The sequence below is a fragment of the Symphalangus syndactylus genome, chromosome 10 (assembly GCF_028878055.3).
Source record: "Symphalangus syndactylus isolate Jambi chromosome 10, NHGRI_mSymSyn1-v2.1_pri, whole genome shotgun sequence".
Classification (NCBI taxonomy): domain Eukaryota; kingdom Metazoa; phylum Chordata; class Mammalia; order Primates; family Hylobatidae; genus Symphalangus; species Symphalangus syndactylus.
In genome coordinates, this window is record NC_072432.2 from 19,363,772 (window position 1) to 19,388,756 (window position 24,985).

At 45.0% G+C, this 24,985-nt stretch overlaps 2 protein-coding genes across 31 annotated transcripts in view; one reads left to right on the forward strand and one right to left on the reverse strand.

The window, feature by feature from the left end:
• Positions 1-2,887, reverse strand: part of OPTN (optineurin) — a 37,912-nt gene extending 35,025 nt beyond the window's left edge. For 5 of the 26 annotated variants that reach the window (XM_063610120.1, XM_063610119.1, XM_063610117.1 and 2 more), the window contains exons 1-2: positions 2,318-2,542; positions 1,096-1,191 (exon numbers count right to left, since the gene is read on the reverse strand). The gene's annotated coding sequence lies outside the window, so the exon portion shown is untranslated. Of the gene's footprint in view, positions 1-1,095; positions 1,192-2,317 lie in introns of all 26 variants that reach the window. The other 21 variants (XM_063610113.1, XM_063610106.1, XM_063610101.1 and 18 more) reach the window with 14 other exon arrangements.
• Positions 2,662-24,985, forward strand: part of CCDC3 (coiled-coil domain containing 3) — a 202,887-nt gene continuing 180,563 nt past the window's right edge. For 2 of the 5 annotated variants that reach the window (XM_055296624.2, XM_055296625.2), the window contains exons 1-3: positions 2,662-3,012; positions 3,569-3,663; positions 8,757-8,810. The gene's annotated coding sequence lies outside the window, so the exon portion shown is untranslated. Of the gene's footprint in view, positions 3,013-3,055; positions 3,101-3,568; positions 3,664-8,756; positions 8,811-24,985 lie in introns of those variants that run through there. The other 3 variants (XM_055296627.2, XM_063610188.1, XM_063610187.1) reach the window with 3 other exon arrangements.

Sequence of the window (24,985 nt, forward strand, 5' to 3'; positions counted from 1 at the left end):
ACCACAGCCAGGTTGACCTCCACAAAGGACAAGGGTTCTGCCTCTTTTGTCCACTGCTGTATCCCCAGGACTGAGAACATTAGTTGCCACATAGAAGGGAGGACTCAGTAAATATCTGTTGAATACATTTTAACAGCCTCCTAAATGACTGGCTTTCAGCCCTGTCAATTTCAGTCCTCTTGCCCTCATGGTTTCTCTCGCAATATGAGGTCATTCCCCTGAGTCCATCCTTCCCATACAAGACAGACTTTCAGCTTCTTAGCAAGACAAACGTGGCCTTTCAGGGCCCAGGCCCAACTGACCCACCAGAGTCACCTCCTGCTACCAAAACACTCGTATCTAAGGCACGTTAAAGAGCTCACGGTTCCCTGTATTCTTCTGTCTCTGCGTCCTTGCCTCTCTTCTGCCCTCTGCCCGAAATGTCTGGCTCCCCTTGTGTCCTGGCAAACTTCCACTGGACAGATCAATGTCCAGCTTAAATATGATGTCCTGTGTCATATGAACTGTTCCCTACTCCGAGCACCCAAGAACACTGCATTTCCACCTCCTCCGCCTATTCTGAAATTACTGCTATCGTCTGCTCGTCTATTTTCTCTCCATGTTATTCTTACTAAAGACTGGTACATAGCAGGCTTGCAGTAAACGTTTGTGGAAATGAAATGAAAATATAGCATAATGAGGTATTTTTAAGTCTAATATCTGTAAAAATGCTTTCTGCTGTGTAGGTGACAAACTCAGCATGCTAGTATTGTCAGGAATTTCTCCACAGTTCCACCGCATTCACTTCCAGATTCTCGAAATCCACTTTTCTAACTTATTTGAAAAATCAGAAGTGCTTTTTTTCTGTCACTGCAAAGCCATCTGGGTATCACTTCATAACACAGATTCTAATAATCCTCATACACATGTCAAAGTGGAAACAACAAAAACTTTTAAAATAATTTTTTCTTTCTACATGAAATATTTTTTTTTTAAAAAGAGATTAATTTTTTCTTTTTCCTTTGGGTTTTCTATATCATAAATTCCAAAAAACATATATCAAATATGCCAAATCTCTATAAAACAGAAGGTGTATTTCATGGTCAGAATACTTACGTGCCTCTGCCTAAGTAAGGGCGGGGGTTCGGCAGGACATAATACAGTGTCCAGTTGCCTTCGAGAATACAGTTTCGTTTTCCCGGGGTGGGGGGGCTAGGGGGGTGAAAGTTAGGTTAGTTATATTCCTAGCATAATATGCAACCTAAAGGTTAGTTTATAAAAAAGAAGCTGCTACTTTTATTGTGTTGTATGTAATATGTAAAGATCGCCTAAAATTGGCCCAGTGGAAAAACAGATCAATTATGCCAGGACTTAAATCAATGATCGTCCTCTCTCTACAGGTCACATTTAAACTTTCCTTGTCCACTCCAGGACAATCCCTGGCCTTGGGGTCTGCCCTGGGACCTTTCCAGCCCCCGCCCCAAAACTGGGCCTGTCCTGGGAGGCAGCCTGGCCCCACCAACTCTTCTCTCCCTGGGTCAAAAGAGCAAGGTGGATTCTTCGTTCACAGTGCCTGCACCTTGCTAACCAGATCCAAAGGCTTCTGAGGGTCCTCACGTTGCCTTACTTTTCTATGCTTTCATTTTCCATTTCATCCTTACAAACATTTCCATGGTGTACATTTCCATACAACAGTTTTCCTGGTGGTGCAGGCCAGGTCGGAACCCGGGTTTCATTTTCTTTGAGCGATGTTTACTTCCTGTAGCTTATACATTTCGATGGCAAAAACAATTCCTTTGGAGGTCTCGGCCTCATCAAATACTCTCTCTATATAGAGTGTACACACACTCCTAGACACAGCAGTCTATGTGGATTCCCACCCCCTTAGAAAGGGGTCACTCTGCGGTACCGACCGTGGGCACCTCATTCAGCTCGAGTAGTGGTCCCACGTCTCCCACAGGTGTGTCTGTAACCACCTCCTCCTTATGGCGAGGAACTGGCTGCGGAATCCTTCCCAGCCTGCGGGAGGACGTCACCTCCAAGTCTCTGGGTGACTTGCAGGGGACCTGCGGCCGCCAGGCCGGCCCCGGACCCTTCTTGGGCCCACCCTCTGTTCACTACCCACCCTTTTCCACCAGGTCAGGACCCTCCGGGGCCTGGGGATCCTCCCAGGGCAGCCGTCTCGCGGGAGGGCCGCCCCACCTCTCGCCACCCTTACCCCGACAGGTTCCGGGCTGCGGGGCAGGGCTGCGGGAACCGTTTTGAGGCCGCAGAAGCGCCCGCCATGAAGGAGCCGCCACCCCCTCGCCCACCCCTGCAGCTCCCTGCCCTGGCTCACCTGCCGCCCGACTTGGCTTCGCTCAGGGTCACTGTTTCCTCGGCATCTTGTCGCCTGGAGAGAACTCCCGACCAGGATGGGACGCTGATCAGGGAACCTGCCGGGGGGTGGCGGCGGCGGAGCGGGCAGCAGGGCTTGGGAAGCCTGGGGCTGATGCGGGGCCTTGCTACCCCGCCCAGCGCCGCTCAGCTGACCCGCAGCCGCTCCCTGCCCGCGCCGGGGAATTTCCCGGGCCCCGCCCCCAGGCCCTGCCCATCCTATACCCCACCCATTCCCACACCCCGCCCCTCCCATACCCCTCCCGACCAAGGCCCCGCCCCTCCTCTTTTCTGCGCCCGCCCGCAGCTACCCACCCTCGCGGTCCGTGCGGGGTCGAGGCTGGGACCCGGGTGAACAGGGACTACGCTAAGGCGTCACTGTGACGGCGTTAATCGCTGCGGTTACCGACATGCCAGCGAGCGAAGGAGAGAGAGAGAGAGAACCTAATCTGAAACAGGAAGAGAGAGAGAGAGAGAGAGAGAGAGAGAGAGAGAGAGAGAGAACCTAATCTGAAACAGGAAAAAGGCAGATGCGCCCTCCTCTGGTATCTCCGAAGGATTCCGCTTCGCTGTCGGGACCTCCGGCTGCCTGGCCAAGCCTGTCCCTCAACCCTGCCCCTGAGGCTAACCCCAAGAGCAGGGCAGAGAAGCAAGCAAGTCAGCGGCTGCCCCAGACCCAATTCCGGGCCCTCGAGTTGGTGTGGTGTAGGAGAGGCAGATGAGGCTAGAGGCTGCTTTATAAGGAGTGAGCCTGGGGGTGGGATTGGGGAGAAATAGAGAAATTAAAAAAATTTTTTTTTAAATCAGTGCAGGAGGGCCAGGCGCGGTGGCTCACGCCCGTAATCCCAGGACTTTGGGAGGCCGAGGCAGGCAGATCACGAGGTCAGGAGTTCAAGACCAGCCTGGCCAATATGGTGAAAGCCTGTTTCTACTAAAAATACAAAAATTAGCCGGGCATGATGGTGCTCTCCTGTAGTCCCAGCTACTCGGGAGGCTGAGGCAGAAGAATCGCTTGAACCCGGGAGACAGAGCTTGCAGTGAGCCGAGATCATGCCACTGCACTCCAGCTTGGGTGACAGAGTGAGACTCCGTCTCAAAATAAAACAAAAACAAAAACAAAAATCAGTGCAGGAAATAACTGATCATTCATGAAAAGGGCTTGGAAAAATATATACAGAGAGAAATGGAATGACATTCTCTAATTTTTGTTTAGCTACTGGGATAATCCACGCAGAAAAGACGGTGTCAGAGCTGTACCCTGGGATCGGCGGAAGAGGGTCCCTCTGGGGCCTGTAAGGGGTGCCTGGGGTAAGTTGTACTTCACTAGGCTCCTTTTACTATTTAAAACCCTATAGGTGGGGCACGGTGGCTCACACCTGTAATCCCAGCACTTTGGGAAGTCAAGGCAGGAGGATCACTTGAGCCCAGGAGGGAGAGGCTGCAATGAACGGTGATTGCACCACTGCACTCCAGCTTGGGTGAGAGGGAGACTTTGTCTCAAACAAGAGCAAAAACGAGAACAAAACAACCCTGTGAAAGTGAATTAAAAGGAGCATCAGTGAAGCTCTGAGCCAACACACACTCCCCCCACAACCACTTCTTAGCTATAGGACCTTGACCAAGTTACTTCGTCTTACCCTTCCTCATTCCCTTTATCTGTAAAATGAGGAGTATAGTACACTCCCAAATCCAGAAAGTTCTAAGGACCAAACCTCTTTTCTGACTGGACCCAACTGATAGAAAGCTATTTACAGTCTTCATTTGGATCTCTTGATGTGATGTTTAAATTTGTCTTATGAAGGAAAATCAGTAAGTTGATAGGAGAACTGCGTCACACCCCGTCAGGGTGTTATGTGATATAAATCCTGTGCATTGAATAACCTTTTGAAAATCCCCCAAATTCTGGACTCTAAAGCAGAGCTTGCCCCAAAGGTTTTATTTTATTTTTTGAGGTGGAGTGTCGCTCTGTTACCCAGGCTGGAGTGCAGTGGTGTAATCTCAGCTCACTATAACCTCCACCTCTTGGGTTTGAGCGATTCTCCTGCCTCAGCCTCCCGAGTGGCTGGGATTACAGGCGTGTGCCACCACACCCAGCTGATTTTTGCATTTTTAGTGTTGATGAAGTTTTGCCATGTTGACCAGCCTGGTCTTGAACTCCTGACCTCGGGTGATCCACCTGCCTTGGCCTTCCAAAGTGCTGGGATTACACGTGTGAGCCACGGTGCCCAGCCACCCAAAAATTTTAGATAAGGCCTCTGGACCCACAGCCCTCACCTAAGGATGCTGAGAGAATTCAACACGTAGAAGAATGCCTGGTGCATGGTGTTTGTTGCTGTTGCTTGTGTTAGAGCCGGTTCTGTTTCTTAGCCTGGATCATCCCGTTTGGTGACACTTCCATGGGTAGATGGAATCTAAATGCAGCAAAAAAACTGAAATAATAGCACGCTCTTAGCTGATTTGTTGATGTGGTTTTGTGGTGGGTAAATGTAGAGCAGTGTGGGAAGGTTTTTAGTGAGATCTGTGTTTGATGTTCCTTTTGTTCCTTTCCACCCCGATCTCCTCTGTTTGGAGTTAGCAATGAGTCCCTTTGGGCTTCCTACTTTCAGGAGTGTTGGCTGGACTCCTGGCAACAGCTCTTAGAAGTACAACCTTTCTTCTTGTCTTTTGAGAAAGCCTGATCTCAATACATCCATGATCTACCCCAGATGTCCTGGAGGAGGAGGAGCCAGAGCTGGGTTGGGGGAAGGCTTTCACAGGTGTTGGAGGGAGGAGTGACTCCCCTGCCCCCAGATTGGGAGGAGGAGTGGGATGGTGGTCTTATGAGCGTCAGGCACTCAAGCCTCAGTCCCTGCAGCACCCAGAAAGACAGCAAGCTCTTGGGATGCACCTACTGGACCTTGGGTACCTTCTACAGATTCTGCTGCCCAGGCTTGTCATTGGAAACAGCAGAGCCTGTTCCCTAGAAGAACCATTTGATAATGAGGGTATCAGTGGCAAGGTTGCTGGGTTGAAAAATAAATGGCCCTTACTTCAATGGGTACCAAAAGCCCTCCTGGAGTTTTGCATGGCCATAGAGAAGGAGACCTCCCCTCTGCAGACCCCAGTGGTGCCCGAAAATAGGTTTCCCTACACCCCTGCAGAACTGGGTTTAAAGAAAGTAAAGAGGCCTGGGACAGTGGCTCACACCTGTAATCCCAGCACTTTGGGAAGATCGTTTGAGGTCAGGAGTTCAAGACCAGCCTGGCTAACATGGTGAAACCCCATCTCTACTAAAAATGTAAAAATTAGCCAGGCAGTAGTGGTGCGCACCTGTAATCTCAGCTACTTGAGAGGCTGAGGCAGGAGAATTGCTTGAGCCTGGGAGTCAGAGGTTGTGGTGAGCAAGATGGTGCCACTGCACTCCAGCCTGGGCCATGGAGTGAGACTGTCCAAAAATAAAGACAGAGAGAGGGAGAGAAGGAAGGAAGGTAAGAAGGAAGGAAGGAAGGAAGGAAGGAAGGAAGGAAGGAAGGAAGGAAGGAAGGAGAAGGAGAGAAAGGAAGGAAGGAAGGAAGGAGAGAGAGAGAAAGGAAGGAGGAGAAAAGAAAAGATATGTAATATTTTTATGTGCATCTGAGCTGGTAGACTAATATGCGTACTTGCTAGCCCAGATGCCAAAGACTACATATGCTATGACTCCATATACATTAAATGTCCGGAAAAGGAAAATAGAAAAAGACAGAAATCAGAACAGTAGTTGCCTGAAATTGGGGGTGGCTTTGAACTGCAAAGGAACTCGAGGGGATTTTTGGGGGATGATGGAAATATACTAAATCTGAATTGTAATGATGGTTTTACAACTTTTTAAGTGTAATTGAAAGCCATGAATCATACACTTAAAAATGAGGTGAATTTTATGGCATGTGGATTATACCTCAATAGAGCTGTACAAACAACACCAAAAAGAACACGACCTAATAATTATGTCCAATAAAGCAGGGGTCCCCAACCCCCAGGTGGTGAACTAGTACTGGTCTGTGGCCTGTTAGGAACTGGACTGAACAGCAGGAGGTGAGCGACAGGTGGGTGAGCATTATGGCCTGAGCTCCGCCTCTTGTCAGATGAGCAGGTGCATTAGATTTTCATAGGAGCACTAACCCTATTGTGAACAGTACATGCAAGGGATCTAGGTTGTGTGCACCTTATGAGAATCTAATGCCTGATGATCTGAGATGGACCCATTTCATCCCAAAACCACGCCCCCACCCACCACCATCCATGGAAAAATTGTCTTCCATGAAACCAGTTCCTGGTGTCAAAAATGTTGGGGACTGCTGCAGTAAAGGGTGTGCCCGTGCTCCTGTGAGGCCACTGGTGTGGTCGCTGCATGAATCATCTGCCTTGTGGTCAACCTGGGTCTGGGCTTTGTCTCAGCTTTAGTTTGATTAAGTTCATCACTGGTTCCAAATATTCTGAGGATGAGTTCCTTGGAAAGTTAAACAGAGAGTTACGATATGACCCAGCAATTCCACTTCTAGGTGTATACTCCAAAGAACTGAGAACAGAGACTCAAACAGGTGCATGTCTATGGCTCTAATAGGTTGCTTTCCTTTCCCGGAAATCCAGCATGAAAGCAACTCCCTGTATGACAAGCGAGGTGTATGGCTGAAGCCTCCATCAGAATGAGGCTCTGGGATTAGGGTCCAACCTGCAGCCTCAGCCAAGTACCCAGAGTCCCAGGGACAATGGCTCTGCTTTGAGACAGGCCAGTTCATGGTGTGCTGTGCTCCACTCCTGCTTCCTCTCCTTTGTCTCATGTTTTTCTTTTGTTTGCTTTTTGAGACAGCATCTTGCTTTGTCACCCAGGCTGGAGTGCAGTGGCATAGTTGTGGCTCACTGCAGCCTCAAACTCCTGGGCTCAAGCAATTCTCCCACCTCAGCCTGCCAAGTAGCTAGGACTATAGGCATGCACCACCATGCTTGGCTAATTTTTGTATTTTTTGTAGACATAGGGTTTCACCATGTTGCCCAGGCTGGTCTTGAACTCCTGACCTCAAGTAATCCTTCCACCTTGGCCTCCCGAAGTGCTGGAATTACAGACATAAGTCTCTGTGCCTGGCCTGCCCCATGTTTAAAAATCTTGAAATAGGCTGGGCGCAGTGGCTCACACCTGTAATCTCAGCACTTTGGGTGGCTGAGATGGGCAGATCACGAGGTCAAGAGATCGAGACCATCCTGGTCAACATGGTGAAACCCCATCTCTACCAAAAATACAAAAATTAGCTGGGCATGGTGGCACACGCCTCTAGTCCTAGCTACTAGAGGCTGAGGTAGGAGAATCACTTAAACCTGGGAGGTGGAGGTTGCAGTGAGCTGAGATCGCGCTGTTGCACTCCAGCCTGGGTGAGTATAATAATAATAATCTTGAAAAGTAAACTCATTGGGAAAGAACCAGGTATTTACCCCTTAGGTTATGGTTGGCCCTCTGTAAATAATAGATAAGAACGCTGCTTATTAATTATTTCCTATGCCTTTCCCATTAGAACCTGTCTAATCCCAGCCGCCTTTTGTACCAAATCAAAGCGGAGCACAGATGAAATGTTAAGTCTTTGCTTCCTTGTTTTGCTACAAAACTGTTATGAGTTCCTGTAGCAAAATTTTCTGTTTAAGTATTAATTAGCCAGAGCTGGTGATTTGGGAAAATAATCACTGTAATGCACCACAATTCCTTGTCATGGTCTGAAAAATACTATCATTATCTTCTTTGCATGCCTGAGGAGTGAAACATGGCCTGGCTGTCTAATTTTAGACATAGTTTGAACTTCTTTGGATTAAATAATTGATCAGTAGTAGGAAAGTACAAGTGATTTGTCTTTTTTCCATCTCACTTATTTTTTTTTTCCAAACTAAGGTGTCTCACTTCTCTGAAAAAGTGCATGGTGGAGTGAGGGAGGACACAGAGACCTGGGTATCAGGCTACCTGGGCCATACCTGAGAACTCACTCCTAGGCCTTGGCCTCTTCATCAGTGAGGGAAGTCAGGGGCTAGGACAGATAACCTCTTAGCTTCTCTCCAGCTTGAAAAAAATTAGAATTTGGTTTCCATTTCTTATATTTGGTATCCGATTTTAGTAGATGCCAAATTAATTTGAATTTAAGCCTCTTCCTTCTGTAGAGGCTGACTTAATGCCTGGCTGGTGATATGGTTTGGCTGTGTCCCCACTCAAATCTCATCTTAAATTGTAGCTTCATAATTCCCGTGTGTTGTGGGAGGGACCCGGTGGGAGATAATTGAATCATGGGGGTGTTTTCCTCCATACTGTTCTCGTGGTAGTGAATAAGTCTCACGAGATGTGATGGTTTTATAAGGGGAAACCCCTTTCACTTGGTTCTCATTCTCTTTCTTGCCTGCTGCCACGTAAGATGTGCCTTTCGCCTTCTGCTATGATTGTGAGGCCTCCCCAGCCACGTGGAACTGTGAGTCCATTAAACCTCTTTTTCTTTATAAATCACCCAGTATCAGGTATATCTTTATCAGCAGCATGAAAACAGACTCATACAGCTGGTTAAATTGTCATAAATGATTTTGCAGTTAGAAAAGTCAGTAACTCCCTTGTTTTTGAAAAAAAAAATAAATGAATAAAAATAAGGTGGGGGGTTCATACACGACTTTCCAGTAGATCACAGTACACCTGCCTTAGCTAGATTGTCTGTGCCTTTTATACCCACAAAAAGTCAACATTTCTCTCACCAGGTTGCCTTGACCCTTTTCGGCTTTGTGGACAGAGTTCCTGCCAGGAGACAGTCGTTAAATTTGTGGGCGCATTGCCTTGTCTTCTGGAGCAGTAACATAGGTTTCTGGGGGGCTGATCTCATCAGATCTGCATAGCTGGATGCCAGCAACATTTTCCATCTTTCTTTCCTAAGGCCCATGGTTCGCTTCTCCAGCTGCTATATCTTTAAATTTTGCAACTGGTCACCCCTTTGTTATTCCTGACCTCATCCATTTCTTTTTCTGAATCTATTGGGAGCCAGGGGAGAAGATGACTTAGGTCACACGGGGGTTACTCCAATGTGGGTTAGCTTTACAGAAAGCAATTCTTACCAAGTTAATTTGATCTGACCCCAGGGAGGCAGAAAGAAATCTCAGTCATAACAGACTTCTTGCAGAGACAATTGGATATTCGTGGACTATTATGGCAAAGGTGGCCAAGTTTTGAAGGGTTGGCTGTGAAAACTCCTAGAGAAGATCTGTTAGTGAACTTGGAAGCACTTAGGCAGTATTTCCCATTGCAACAATTTCAGGGACTTCAAAAGCTGATCTTACATAAATTTAGAACTTTCCCATTCACTGTGTCTTATTATAATTCTGGGAAGTGGCTCCATTCTGTTTATTATAGAAACAAGAGAAGAGTCTCTGTGAATCTTTTTATAAAATGATTTCCTGTCTACCTTGGTTCCCATACTCAGGAATTGTTTAATTTACCTTCAGCACGAAAGTATATTTTAGTTGATTTTGGCTTGGTTGGCTCAAGCGAACATTCTTTATATGTTCACAATGTGCCCCCCACCACCACCTTTGCTGCTGCTATCTGCACCTTCACTTTTTCTTCTTTGCTCTTATCTGCCACCCTCCAATTTTCCACCTTCCCCTCTCCTCCCACCATCACCCCTTTTCACTGCAAGGCTGTGTGACACAACATTGTCACTTTGGTGTCCTTTCAATTTCAGGTGGCATCTTTCCAGAGCCTCTGGCATTTCGGATTATTTCTAATTCTGCAATAAAAACCTTGTCTGCCAAAGGGATTTCAGGGATCTGCCAGCAAGGAGGAATTTTTTTTTTTTTTTTTTTGGATTGGGCTTTTCTCAGTAAGCTTGAAATCAGACACTTAGGGAACTTCCATCTTGGCCACAAAAAAGGTTATGTATTTGACTCTGTTATTTAAAAGGGGTTACGCTTGGAAGCTTTTATGCAGATGGAGTGGAGAGAACTTTAGGATGATGAGATGTAGCTGAGAAGATGAAGGGAGTTGTTGAAGGTGAACATTTCTGTGTTAGACGATTGAATGGATGGTAGCAATATTAGCTGAGGTGGTGTTTTTGTCCATCCTGGCTGTTATAACAAAATACCGTAAACAGAGTGGCTTACAAATAGAAATTGATTTCTCACAGTTCTGGAGGCTGGGAAGTCCAAGATCAAGGCACTGGCAGTGTTTGGTGAGGGCCTGCCTCCTGGTTCGCAGACATCATCTTGCAGTATCCCCACGTGGTAGAAGGGGTGATGCAGCTCTCTGGGGTCTCTTTCATGAGGGCACTAATCTCATTTATGAGGGTTCTCCTCTCGTGACCTAATCACCCCCCAAAAGGCTTCACCTCCTGTGATGGCTAATATTGAGTGTCAACTTGATCAGATTGAAGGATGCAAAGTATTGTTTCTGGGTATGTCTGTGAGTGGGTTGCCAGAGGATATTAAGATTTGCTTCAGTGGACTGGGAGAGGCAGGCCCACCCTCAATCTGGGTGGGCACCATCCAGTTGGTTGCCAGTGAGGCTAGAAAAAGCAGGCAGAAGAAGGTGGAAGAGCAGACTTGCTGAGTCTTCCAGCCTTCATCTTTCTCCCATGCTGGATGCTTCCTGCCCTTGAATATCAGACTCCAGGTTCTTCGGCCCGTGGACTCTAGGACTTACTGCAGTGGTTTGCTGGGGGCTCTCAGGCTTTTGGCCACAGACTGAAGCCTGCACTGTCAACTTCCCTACTTTTGAGGCTTTGGGACTTGGACTGAGCCACTACTGGCTTCCTTGCTCCTCAGCTTCCATACAGCCTGTTGTGGGACTTCACCCTGTGATCGTGTGAGTCAATTCTCCTTAATAAACTCCCTTCAATATATGCATCTGTCCTTTTACTTCTGTCCCTCTAGAGAACCCTGACTAATAACACCTCCTAATACCCTCACCTGCGGGTGAGGATTTCAATCTATGGATTTTGGGAGGACACAGACATTTAGACCCTAGCAGATAAGAAACCCAGGACAGGCAGCTGCCCTGGGGGAGGGAGATTAGTTCTGAGTAACTTGCATTACTTGTGGGATAGGTGAATGAAGAGGTCCACACCTGTTTGGAAAAATGGGCCTGAACCTCTGGATAGAGATTAAGCTTGGAAATATGGACTTAGTCATTCTCAGAGACCTCCTCTAAAAGGGCTGAATTCTAGCACAATTTGAAATTGCAAAAACGTGGAACCAACTCAAATGCCCATCAATCAATGAGTGGATAAAGAAATGGTATGGCCGGGTGCGGTGGCTCAAACCTGTAATCCCAGCACTTTGGGAGGCCAAGGCAGGTGGATAACGAGCTCAGGAGATCAAGACCATCTGGCCAACATGGTGAAACCCCGTCTCTACTAAAATACAAAATAAATTAGCTGCGCATGGTGGCATGCACCTGTAGTCTCAGCTACTTGGGAGGCTGAGGCAGGGGACTCGCTTGAATCTAGGAGGTGGAGATTACAGTGAGCTGAGATCGCACCACCGCACTCCAGCCTGGTGACAGAGCAAGACTCTGTCACAAAAAAAAAAAAGAAGGAAACTGTGATATATATATATATATGTATATACATATATATATGTATGTGTATATATATATATACACATATATGTATGTATATATATACACACATATATGTATGTATATATATACATACATATATGTATGTATATATATACACACATATATATGTATGTATGTATGTGTATATATATATATATATATATATAACAGAATACTACTCAGCCATAAAAAGGAATGAATTAATGGTGTTTGCAGCAACCTGGATGAGATTGGAGACTATTATTCTAAGTGAAGTAACTCAAGCATGGAAAACCAAACATCGTATGTTCTCACTCACAGCGGTGAGGATGCAATGGCATAAGAATGACACAATGGACTTTGGGAACTCATGGAGAAAGGGTGGGGGGCGGGTGAGGGATAAAAGGCTACAAATTGGGTGCAGTGTCCACTGCTCGGGTGATGGGTGCACCAAAATCTCACAAACCACCAGTAAAAAACTTATCCCTGTAACCAAACACCACCTGCTCCCCAATAACCTTTGGAAATAAAAAAATTAAAATTTAAATTTAAAAAATGGCTGAATTCTAGAGAATTCTTCCAATTTAAGAGGAGGGGGCTCAAAGAAAATAAAAAGCTGGACAGGAGAGAAGAGGGAGCATCCAGATAAGAGAAAGCGTAGCTAGGAGAGAACAATGTCCCCGAAGCCAAGCGAGGAAAAGTATCAGGAAGGAGAGGGCATTGAAGGTGTCCGGGGCCAGAGTACCCAGAGGAATGGGGACAGAAAAGCAAGTTTGAGAATTGAAGACTCTAATCAAGTGATGGGACAATAGTCCCAGCGACTTCAAAGAATATAACAATAGCACTAAGTTGTTTACTTGCATTCTTTATATGATTCATATAAAGAATTCGTAAGTGTTAAACTTATAAATAAATGTTCACTTACAAATATTCATAAATAAATGTTCACTTACAAATATTCATAAGTGTTTATTTATAAATATTCATAAATAAGTGTTAAACAAATAAAGTTACTACTTTAAGACAACTCTTTCTAAAGAGTCGGCCACTATCTGTAAGCTGCAAGATGTATTTTATATGGTCAGCTATGTAGTTTTTGGATCTGAATCAGAACCTGGAGAATTTGAGAAGGGAATTTGTTGTAGACCTATTCTACATATATCTCAATATCTGGTTAATATTTCTTTCTTCTTTTCTTTTTTTTTTTTTTTTTTGAGACAATCTCACTCTGTCACCCAGGGTGGAGTGCAGTGGCATGATCTTAGCTCACTACAACCTTTGCCTCTTGGGTTCAAGTGATTCTCCTGCCTCATCCTCCTGAGTAACTACAGGTGCCTGCCACCATACCTGACTAATTTTGGTATTTTTAGTAGGTTTCACTATGTTGGCCAGGCTGGTCTCAAACTCCTGACCTCAGGTGATCCTCCTGCCTTGGCCTCCCAAAGTGGTGGGATGACAGGCGTGAGCCACTGCACCCAGCCAATATTCAGTTAATTTTTAAAAAATGCTTTCCTCCTTTCCATCTTATCTCCTTAATGCTGCTTAATGCCTCATTTGCTGCTTTTGCCTGGGCTTTTGGGGACAGGGCAGGCAGGCGAGTGGCAGCCTGTCTCATTCTATTCCCTCGGTAGGCTCGATTTTTTGCAGTGTGTCATCTACAGCTTAGTTTTCATCTCTAGTTCTCATATTACTTTTCAAGATCAAAAACCTATTTCTCAATACAATTCATGCTCCTTGGAGACTTGTGCTAATTATAGTTTGATGATATTAACTCTGCTGGGTTTGGGGCGATGTCATTTTATGACGTCCCTTTCTTGTGTTTATCAACATTGGTTTGCTCAATTCACGTTTCCTTTTCATTTATTCTAAGAGTTACATCTCTCCAATAGAATTAGAATCTTTCTATCTTTGGAGCAGCATGTAAATTTTTTTTATCCTTCTCAACATTATTTCTAAATTGTTGAGTCTTTTTAATGATAGCTAAAGCCAACACTACTTTTACAATGACTCAATGGTGAGTCAAAGTTGTTGCATCTAAGTTTGCTAACATAAATTTACTATAGATTAGTCTTTCGCTAGGATTTGATTGGGGGTGGCTGTGTAGGGTTGTGCAGGCTGTTCACTGCATCCCCAAGGGGATGAATGCAGACTGAAGCATGCCAAGTCATGCACTTTGGTGTGAAGCTGTGTCTTCCCAAGGAAGTAACTCCTTTCTCAAATGCACACAAAGACTTTTTACCAACTAGTGGAATCCTGGATCTGATCATTTTATACAGATCCTCAGCTTGCAATGCTATCCATGAAGTCCTTGCCAAAAGGTTCCTAATGTGAGCACATCCAAAGTCTGGAGGACCACAATTGCTAGTGCACCAACCTTGTAGATCTCTTACCACCAGGCTGTAGATATGCATTCCGGCCCTTTACAGAGTACACAGGAAAGCTGTGGCTGTGGCTTCTCTATACTCCTAGCTCTCTACTCCAGTTTCTCCACTGACCTTAGATCATACTTCTTGCCCCAACATAGCTTATCCTTTTATAGTAGGGAGGAAAACTTCTACCCCCTAGGACCTCCTATTTTTCCCCAGACTTCCATAGCCCTTCTATGCTTCGATCTTACCCGCCCATTTCCAGGGTCCAGACTTCTCTTGTGCTGGTTTTTAGCCTTCTATCTGGTCTTCTGTTATAAGGTACACTGCTAAGAGGAGTGGACATGGAGAAGGGAGAGGGGCAAAGAGGGTGGGCCAGATATCGTCAGCACTGTTCCTAGCACCATTTTTTTTTTTTTTTTTTGAGATGGAGTTTCACTCTTGTTGCCCAGGCTGGAGTGCAATGGTGCAATCTCAGCTCACCGCAACCTCTACCTCCTGGGTTCAAGCGATTCTCCTGCTTCAGCCTCCCGAGTAGCTGGGATTACAGGCATGCACCACCATGCCTGGCTAATTTTGTATTTTTAGTAGAGACTGGGTTTCTCCATGTTAGTCAGGCTGGTCTCGAACTCCCGACCTCAGGTGATCCACCCACCTTGGCCTCCCGAAGTGCTGGGATTACAGGCATGAGCCACCATGCCCGGCCTTGTTCCTAGCACCTTTTATGCTCTTCTCTATATCTTAGGCCTTGGAAGCCTAGGGACTATATTTCTGAGATGCATTTGCCAACAGGCTTTAGGATACAGCTGAGAAGATGTGTCTGTGCCAGGTTTGAAAAGCTGAGGCTGCAACAGGTGTGTGGGCTTCCAACAGATGAATCTGCAGCCCCTTTCATGTTTCCTTAACTGTTATTAGCCCAGGGCTATAGGCATCTGGGACCACTGGCAGTGGTTTTCTACATTTTACTCACCTCTGGGTGGCAGGTGCCACTTCCTGACCCCCTGGACCAACCACAGCTTTGGTGGCAAATTTGAAAATTAGGATTGAATTCCCTGAAACTCATTGTAGAAACCTTTTACGGAGGCCGGGCACGGGGGCTCATGCCTGTAATCCTAGCACTTTGGGAGGCTGAGGCAGGCAGATCACGAGGTCAGGAGATCGAGACCATCCTGGCTAACACGGTGAAACCCCGTCTCTACTAAAAATACAAAAAATTAGCCAGGCATGGTGGCATGTGCCTGTAGTCCCAGCTGCTGGGGAAGCTGAGGCAGGAGAACCATTTGAACCCGGGAGGCAGAGGTTGCGGTGAGCTGAGATTGTGCCACTGCACTTCAGCCTGGGTGACAGAGCAAGACTCCATCTCAAAAAAAAAAAAAAAAAAAAAAAAAGAAAAAGAAAGAAAGAAACCTTTTGCAGAGAGGATTCAGAGTTTTATTCATAACTCCCAAAATATTCCAAACAATTGCCTTAAATCTTAAATATTGATGAGAATATTTACTCAATGACTTGGAATTGTTATGCTAACTTTGGAAATATCTTAAAAGAATGATTATTCATCTACTTTGCATTTGAAACTTACAAATTTTGGGTTTCACTTCCTTTCATTTATTATTCATATAAGAAGTATTTACCAAGTAAAGGCTACTTGATTATAAATCCCTTAAGGGCCTTGCTCCATGAATTATTCTGTTTCTCATATGCGCCATCTTTCCTGCTTCCCTTGGCCTAAGAACACGTGGAAGTTTCTACCAATCTAAAAATAATCACTAAATAACAAGGCCTCTCTTGGTTCATCTTTTCCCTTTATGACCACTTTTTCTAATTAATTATCTTTTCATCCAGACTTCTTCAATATATACTTGGTCTCTTGAATTTCTTTTTTTTTTGCTTAAGAGGGAGCCTCTCTCTGTCACCCAGGCTGGAGTGCAGTTGCACAATCTTGGCTCACTGCAACCCCCAGCTCCTGGATTCAAGTGATTCTCCTGCCTCAGCCTCCCGAGTAGCTGGGAGTACAGGCATCTGCCACCACACCTGGCTAATTTTTGTGTTTTTAGTAGAGGTGGGTTTTCGCCACGTTGGCCAGGCTAGTCTCAAACTCCTGACCTCAGGTCATCTGCCCGCCTTGGCCTCCCAAAGTGCTGGGATTATAGGTATGAGCCACTGTGCCTGGCCTCATGGGCCCTTGAATTTCTGATGTTTTATGGAATATTTGAAAGTTTTCTGCCTGGAAAGGAGGGAGGATTGTGGATCAGAAAGTTTGAGTTAAAGAAAATTTTGGAGATTCGTTTCCAGGGCCTTCAATATGCTAATATGCATTACAAAGCCCCAGGACGGGGGTGGGGATGGGGGGCACAGATTTCAGTGCTTCCTGAATGCTTTGGACTGAAAATCCATCTGCTGTGTCCAAAATCGCTAAGGACCTCCCGTTGTTAATTTCAATGGGCATGTAACAGGGTGTGGAATTGTTGTTAGCAGAAGAAACTGCCATGTGAAAGTTGCCAGCCATTTCTATTTCTGGCATGGGGACACTGAGTCATCTTGAAGCCAACTTCTTTGGGAAGAACCACTGGAGTGGCTCCCTTTAGTGACAGAGCCGTAAAGTTTCTGGGGTGCGCGCACAACAGCACGCTCACTCAATATTCCCTTGGCTGGGGCTGGGACCCGGGCTTGCTAGGCAGACCCCAGTGCCTTGATCTCAGGTTGCTGGGGTGGTGGTGGCAGTTTGCCTGGAAGCCAGAACACTTTCTGGAAGGAAGGATATTGACGCTTCAACTATTCTCTTTGTTGTCAGGATCTTCAGGGGGGCCTCAGAAAACAGTTCTCTTCTTCCCTGCCTGGGTTCTGAACAAGTGTGAACCAGAGAAAGGCAGATGAGAGATTTAAAACTTTTTTGTGTGTGACTGACAAAGGCTTGGTTGGAGGGCCTGACTTTTCTGTTGGGGAACCTCAGCTGCTAATGGGGTGCTCTAGCATTTTCCAGATGTGTCCACACAAGCCCGGCCCCTGCACCCATACTGTGCTTTCCTTCCTCTCCCTTGACAATCTCACTCCTTCTCATGGCTTTGCTCACCTCCTCCCCACGTCTTCAGACCTCTGTAATCCACTGATGGATGGCAACTTTTTGGGCATCTCAAAATCAAGATCTCACAATATTACTGGAAAGGAGTCCCACTCTGGACCCCAAGAGAGGGTTACTGGATCTTGTGCAAGAAAGAATTCAGGGTGAGTCCACAGTACAAAGCAAAAGCAAGTTTATTAAGAAAGTAAAGTGGTGAAAGATGGCTACTCCATAGACAGGGTAGGGCGTTCCCGAAAGCAGGAGAAGAAACATGTCCACCCTAGGTGTAATACTCATTTATGTAGGATAAAGAAGATCATGGGGAGATGTGCTCTGCTACAAGGGTTTGTGATAAAGGATTAATTTTCTTAATGACTATATCTTGCAAGAATCGATATTACTATCTTTAAAGCAAAATTAGGAATGCTTCTTTTCTCAAGATATTGGGATATCAGGATGTTATATATAAAATGTTTATTCAGAAACAGAATGCTTTTTCCTTGGTACCATAAGGAAAAAAAAATCAGCATTTAGACAAAAAGTTTTCTCAGCAAGGTTATTTTACTTTCTGCAGAAAGGGTGCTCCTCGCAGATGGAAAAATGGCAAGAGCACACCTGAATAAAGGAGGGAAGCAATTTTTATCCCTTACGCAGCTTGTCCCTGCTCCTGTGTCCTGTCTCCATTGGCTGAAGCCAGACCTCACAATAAAAACTGAATCTGATTGGCTAACAATTTAAAACTTTTCTAAATAGGTAAAAGCAATGGAGAACAAAGGAAAAGAGGAAATTGCTTACGAAAGGACTTAGAAAAGTAATAACATTCCCAAATAAGGAAGGGGCATAGGCTGTGAGCTGGGACATGGCTGTGAGCACGTCCAGCACAGATATCTTGGTTAAAGTACAAGGACATAAAATGTACTATGTGCCTGTGAGCATGTTTAACAACTACATATGATAGGGCTTAACAAAGAGTTATTAGCACAAAGCAAGGAGGCTTGAAGGAAGTTAGTCTTTAAAAGAAACTATTATTTCTAACACTTATGATTTATTCTTTAACAAGAAGGGAAACTTTAAAGAGGAAACTTTTTACTTTCTACAGTTCCCTCCTCTTGATTTTATAGGTTTTTCCTCTTCAAACTTTCTTAACATGTCTTGGTCTAGCTATTTTGCTTGAGTTTTTAAAAGAAAAAGCTTTTCTGGTTGATGAAATGCCAGGGTAAAAGGGATAGCCAATTGAACTAGAACTCAAGTACTGCTCTAATTGTTTGGCAGAATGTCCAGTAAAGGTCCTCTACAATACTGCCATACATCTGCTTGGTGACGAATAACGGTGGACCGATGGGTCAGCTCTTGGAAGTGCCTGATCTCACTGCATCCCGTTAAGTCTCCAAGGAATGCCAAATTTTCCCCTTGTCATTGGAGACATGAGGTAAAATTGGTCTTGAAAGATGGAGGCTGTGTGGCCAGCAAGCCATCCAGGTGCTGAGGCAAGAGACCGAGGGCACAAGCTGTTCCAGTATAATAAAGAAAATACATAGAAGAAGAATAGTTGTACTAGAAATAGAATATAGATATGATTATATATGAATATTATTAATCATTAGTTTGTAGCATTACTCTTTATTCCACTATTATAATAATCTCTGTTCTACAATTATAACCTAGGAAAAACCAGGCCATACAGAGATAGGAGCTGAAGGGGCATGGTGAGAAGTGACCAGAAGACAAGTGTGAGCCCTCTGTCACGCCCAGATAGGGCCACTAGAGGGCTCCTTGGTCTAGCGGTAACGCCAGTGCCTGGGAAGGCAACCATTACTTAGCTGACCTTGGTCTAGCACTAATGTCAGTGCCTAGGGAAGGCACCCATTACTTAGCAGACCGGGAAAGGGAGTCTCCCTTTCCCCGGGGGAGTTAGAGAAGACTCTGCTCCACCACCTCTTGTGGAAGGCCTGACATCAGTCACGCCTGCCCACAGCCATCCAGAGGCCTAAACGTCTCCCTTTGATGCTGTGCTTCAGCGGTCACGCTCCTGGTCCACTTTCATGTTCCACCCTGTATACCTGGCTCTGCCTTCTAGATAGCAGTAGCAGAATTAGTGAAAGTACTAAAAGTCTCTGATATGCAGAAATAATGGCATAAGCTGTCTCCTCTCTCTCCACCTTGGCTGCCAAACAGGGAAGGACCCCCGTCCAGTGGACACGTGACTCACGTGACTTTACCTATCATTGGAGATGGCTCACACTCCTTACCCTTCCCCCTTGTCTTGTATCCAATAAATAACAGCACAGCCTGGCATTCAGGGCCACTACCTGTTTCTGCGTCTTGGTGGTAGTGGTTCCCTGGGCCCAGCTGTCTTTTCTTCTATCTCTTTGTCTTCTGTCTTTATTTCTACCATCTCTTGTCTCTGCACACAGGGACAAAGACCCACAGACCCTGTAGGGCTGGTCCCTACAAGGCTGGATGGCCCTCGGGGGCTGACCCACAGGGTACTGCATTTTAGGAAATAGCAGAGAGAGTTTGGCACAGTTCACTATCACAGGCTGTAGGGTTTTGAAAAAGAGCTACCATGCAGTCCATGTCTTGTCGATTAGAGGATTATCTAAGTGGAAAGGGGACAACCTGGACCTCTGGCCTACCATGCACACAAGTGTAACAATTGCTTTTATTCAGAGTGCAGATGGAATATTTCATCCATTTTAGCCAGGCATTTACATCCCGATGCCTTGTCTCAATTGTTCTTGTTTGCTTTAGGTGTTTTACTTTTACTATAGAGACTTTGGTCTTGTCATTGTGTCTGGGAGGAGTGATAACTAAACAGGCATTAAAAATAATAACTTGAGGTGAGTTAGATTTAGTTACCTTAATAAGATGGAGAGTAGTTAAAGGGAAGAAAATAAAAAGAAAAGATAGATTAAGTTTTCTTAGCTTTAACTTGGTAGGGCTTGATCCTGGAACAATGGCCCATGACTCTGATGATGATGCCTTCTTGACTCAGGTATGATGTCTCCATCCTTTTCTGCTGTGTGAATGGCAGTCTCAATGGTTAGCGGCACAAGGTAGGGTCCTTCCCAGGCTGGCTCAAGTTTTTCTTCTTTCTGACCTTTGATGAGGATGTGGTTTCCAGGCTGGTGCTGGTGTACTGGAAATTCTAGGGTTGGTACCTGTGCTAAAAGACTTAGTTCCGAGGGAAGGGAAACTGGAAGTTAAACCAAGTGTATAATTTCTGAGAAATTTTGTTTTAAATGTGGGGACATCGGCAGTGGGATGTAAGTAAAGCAACCTATAGGTATTTTTTTTTTACTTTATAGTCCCTAGTGCCTTCTTGCTGAGAAATTTCCTTTTTAAAAAATGTTTACTTATGTTGTTTCTGAGGGACCCTTTGGGGCTCCTTATTTTGTTAGAACTTTGCATATCTTGGGGCTTGAGGTCCCATGGTGATGCCTCCTGCCCCATTCCTACTTAGTGTTGCCTAGGGGACCTGGCGGCCCTGCCCCTCTCTCAAGGTCTTGGCCTCTCTGTGGCCCTCATCGCCCCTGTGCGTTGTGGCCTTGGGGATGAGGGGCCTTGTGACTTACCCGGTCACCCCTAGACTTTGCTCCTGCCCGAGCCCCCACTGTCTGGCCTCTGGCCTTGGGCTGGGCTGTGCTAACGGCCACCTGGCCCCCTCCCCGACATAGGAAGTGTCTGTCCATGGCTAGGTCCCCCTGCTGGCTTGTACCCTGGCCTCTGTAGGAGCCGCTGGAGGTGGAAACTTGTTGGTATTAACTCTGTGCTGGAGGGCCCCTAATGGGTTCTTTGATGCAGTTGGAATAAGATTTTCTTTATAAGGGGTTGGATAATATTTCTCTTTGGTTTAGCAATATTTGTTTTTCTTTTGAATTTTCTTTAGCACCTTTTTTTAACCTTTTAATGTAGGTAAAAATCCATATTCTTATGCCTCCTTATAATCCTTTTACTAAAAGTATATTTTATTTTCATTATATGCCTTGCACATAAATGTTTCTTTAATAGTTTTACATTCAGGAGGCCTAATTACTTTTAAATTTTACAATATTTCTCACATAAATTCTCTTTTGTAACTTTTTTATGGCTTTCACAGACAATCTTTGACATGCTTTAACTTTCTGACTTCCTCTTACACTATTTCTCTTCCTAGTCTTACCTTCCGTGTCTTTCTCTGATCTTTGTCTCTTCCAGTCTCTCTGTCACTTATTCTCTCCCTCTATCTCTCCTTCATTTGCTCGCTCTCACTCTCTCCCTCTCTCTTTGCCATCCCCTGTTTCCTCTCCCCTTTACACTCAGTCTCTTGGGCTGGGTGGGATCCGCACGGCTGCAGTCTGGGCCCAGGGCCGCCATCGGCCCAGAGGCTCGGCAGATGCCAGGTTCAAGTTCTATGAGTCATTAACCCTGGGCCAGAGGACCCCCTTGTCTTTCCTCCTCATCTTTACATCCACAGCCCTTATAGCACTTTCTTTGACCTTCTCCTTTAAAGTACTGACCTTTCCTTCTTTCTCTCTGCATTCTTGAGTTCCCTTTTTTTTTTTTTTTAACCTCTTCTAGAAAACTTCGGAACTTTGCCAAAAGATTTTTGCTTTCTGTCTTTGCCTTTCTTTTTCTCTCTCTGCTGGTCTTCCCTGCCTCTGCCAGCCAACCACGCTGCTGCTCTCTCTTCTCCTTCCCCTTCCCCTAGGGAGCAGGCAGTGGTTGTGGAGCTTAGCCTCTTTCTTCCCCTGAGAAGAGGGGAAGAGGAAGTTTTGAATATCCTTTTTACTACTTGAGGTTTGTGTGATGTTTAATCTTCCCCTAATGGGGATTTTTCACCTCTTTTTAACCTCTAAGACATCCTGTCTAAGGAATACTTCACCACCACCCCCATCCTTCCCTGCACCCCGTGGCTTTTCTTTCCTCAGTCCTGACCTAAGGAATGCTTTACCGCTCCTGCTGTTTCTCTTACCTTGGTATGTGTCCCACCCAAGGAGTGCTTTATGGCCCCGCTTTAGTCCTGACTAAGGAATGCTTTACTGGCCCCTCCAGTGTTTCCTTCCTTGGCTCATGCATGAGGTCACCTGGTCCACGTGGTATGTGAGGATTCTTTACTCCAGGTTGCTGGCCAGTTTCTTTCTGCATTGCTGAGAGTCCGGGTTTATTCATCACACCAGGTGGGTCTCGATTCCTTACCCCTAAGGCCACCGCAACATGTGCCTCCTCATGAGAAAGGAGTAGAGGCCACCCCCAGAGGGGAATGTATCCCCATATGTGCCACCATGTTGTTATATGTAAAATGTTTATTCAGAAACAGAATGCTTGTTCCTTGGTACCCTAAGGAAAAATCAGCATTTAGACAAAAAGTTTTCTCAGCAAGGTAATTTTACTTTCTGCAGAAAGGGTGCTCCTCGCAGATGGAATAGTGGTGAGAGCACACCTGAATAAAGAAGGGAAGCAATTTTTAAAAAATTATTATTATACTTGAAGTTCTAGGGTGCATGTGCACAATGTGCAGATTTGTTATATATGTATTCACGTGCCATGTTGGTGTGCTGCACCCATTAACTCATCATTTACATTAGGTATTTCTCCTAATGTTATCCCTCCCCCCTCTCCCCACCCCACAACAGGACCCGGTGTGTGATGTTCCCCACCCTATGTCCAAGTGTTCTCATTGTTCAATTCCCACCTATAAGTGAGAACATGTGATGTTTGGTTTTCTGTCCTTGCGATAGTTTGCTCAGAATGATGGTTTCCAGCTTCATCCATGCCCCTGCAAAGGACATGAACTCATCCTTTTTTATGGCTGCATAGTATTCCAGAAGTGTATATGTGCTACATTTTCTTAATCCAATCTATCATTGAGGGACATTTGGGTTGATTCCAAGTCTTCGTTATTGTGAATAGTGCTGCAATAAACATACATGTGCATGTGTCTTTATAGTAGTATGATTTACAATCCTTTGGGTATATACCCAGTATTGGAATCACTGGGTTAAATGGTATTTCTAGTTCTAGATCCTGAGGAATCGCCACACTGTCTTCCACAATGGTTGAACTAGTTTACAGTCCCATCAACAGTATAAAAGTGTTCCTATTTCTCCACATCCTCTCCAGCACCTGTTGTTTCCTGACTTTTTAATGATCACCATTCTAACTGGTGTGAGATGGTATCTCATTGTGGTTTTGATTTGCATTTCTCTGATGGCCAGTGATGATAAGCATTTTTTCATGTGTCTGTTGGCTGCATAAATGTCTTCTTTTGAGAAGTGTCTGTTCATATCCTTTGCTCACTTTTTGATAGGGTTGTTTGATCTTTTCTTGTAAATTTGTTTAAGTTCTTTGTAGATTCTGGATATTAGCCCTTTGTCAGATGGGTAGATTGTAAAAATTTTCTTCCATTCTGTAGGTTGCCTGTTCACTCTGATGGTAGTTTCTTTTGCTGTGCAGAAGCTCTTTAGTTTAATTAGATCCCATTTATCTATTTCAGCTTTTGTTGCCATTGCTTTTGGTGTTTTAGTCATGAAGTCCTTGCCCATGCCTATGTCCTGAATGGTATTGCCTAGGTTTTCTTCTAGGGTTTTTATGGTTTCAGGTCTAACATTTAAGGCTTTAATCCATCTTGAATTTATTTTTGTACAAGGTGTAAGGAAGGGATCTAGTTTTCAGCTTTCTACATATGGCTAGCCAGTTTTCCCAGCACCATTTATTAAATAGGGAATCCTTTCCCCATTGCTTGTTTTTGTCAGGTTTGTCAAAGATCAGATGATTGTAGATCATTTCTGAGGGCTCTGTTGTGTTCCATTGGTCTATATCTCTGTTTGGTACCAGTACCATGCTGTTTTGGTTAATTTAGCCTTGTAGTATAGTTTGAAGTCAGGTAGCGTGATGCCTCCAGCTTTGTTCTTTTGGCTTAGGATTTTCTTGGCAATGTGGCTCTTTTTTGGTTCCACATGAACTTTAAAGTAGTTTTTTCCAATTCTGTGAAGAAATTCATTGGTAGCTTGATGGGGATGGCATTGAATCTATAAATTACCTTGGGCAGTATGGCCATTTTCACGATATTGATTCTTCCTATCCATGAGCATGGAAGGTTCTTCCATTTGTTTGTGTCCTCTTTTATTTCATTGAGCAGTGGTTTGTGGTTCTTCTCGAAGAGGTCCTTCACGTCCCTTGTAAGTTGGATTCCTAGGTATTTTATTCTCTTTGAAGCAATTGTGAATGGGAATTGACTCATGATTTGGCTCTCTGTTTGTCTGTTATTGGTGTATAGGAATGCTTGTGATTTTTGCACTTGATTTTGTATCCTGAGACTTTGCTGAAGTTGCTTATCAGCTTAAGGAGATTTTGGGCTGAGACGATGGGGTTTTCTAAATATACAATTATGTCATCTGCAAACAGGGACAATTTGACTTCCTCTTTTCCTAATTGAATACCCTTTATTTCTTTCTCCTGCCTGATTGCCCTGGCCAGAACTTCCAACACTATGTTGAATAGGAGTGGTGAGAGAGGGCATCCCTGTCTTGTGCCAGTTTTCAAAGGGAATGGGAAGCAATTTTTATCCCTTAGGCAGCTTGTCCCTGCTACTCTGTCCTGTCTCCGTTAGCTGGAGGCAGACCTTACAATCTAAACTGAACCCAATTGGCTGACAATTTAAAA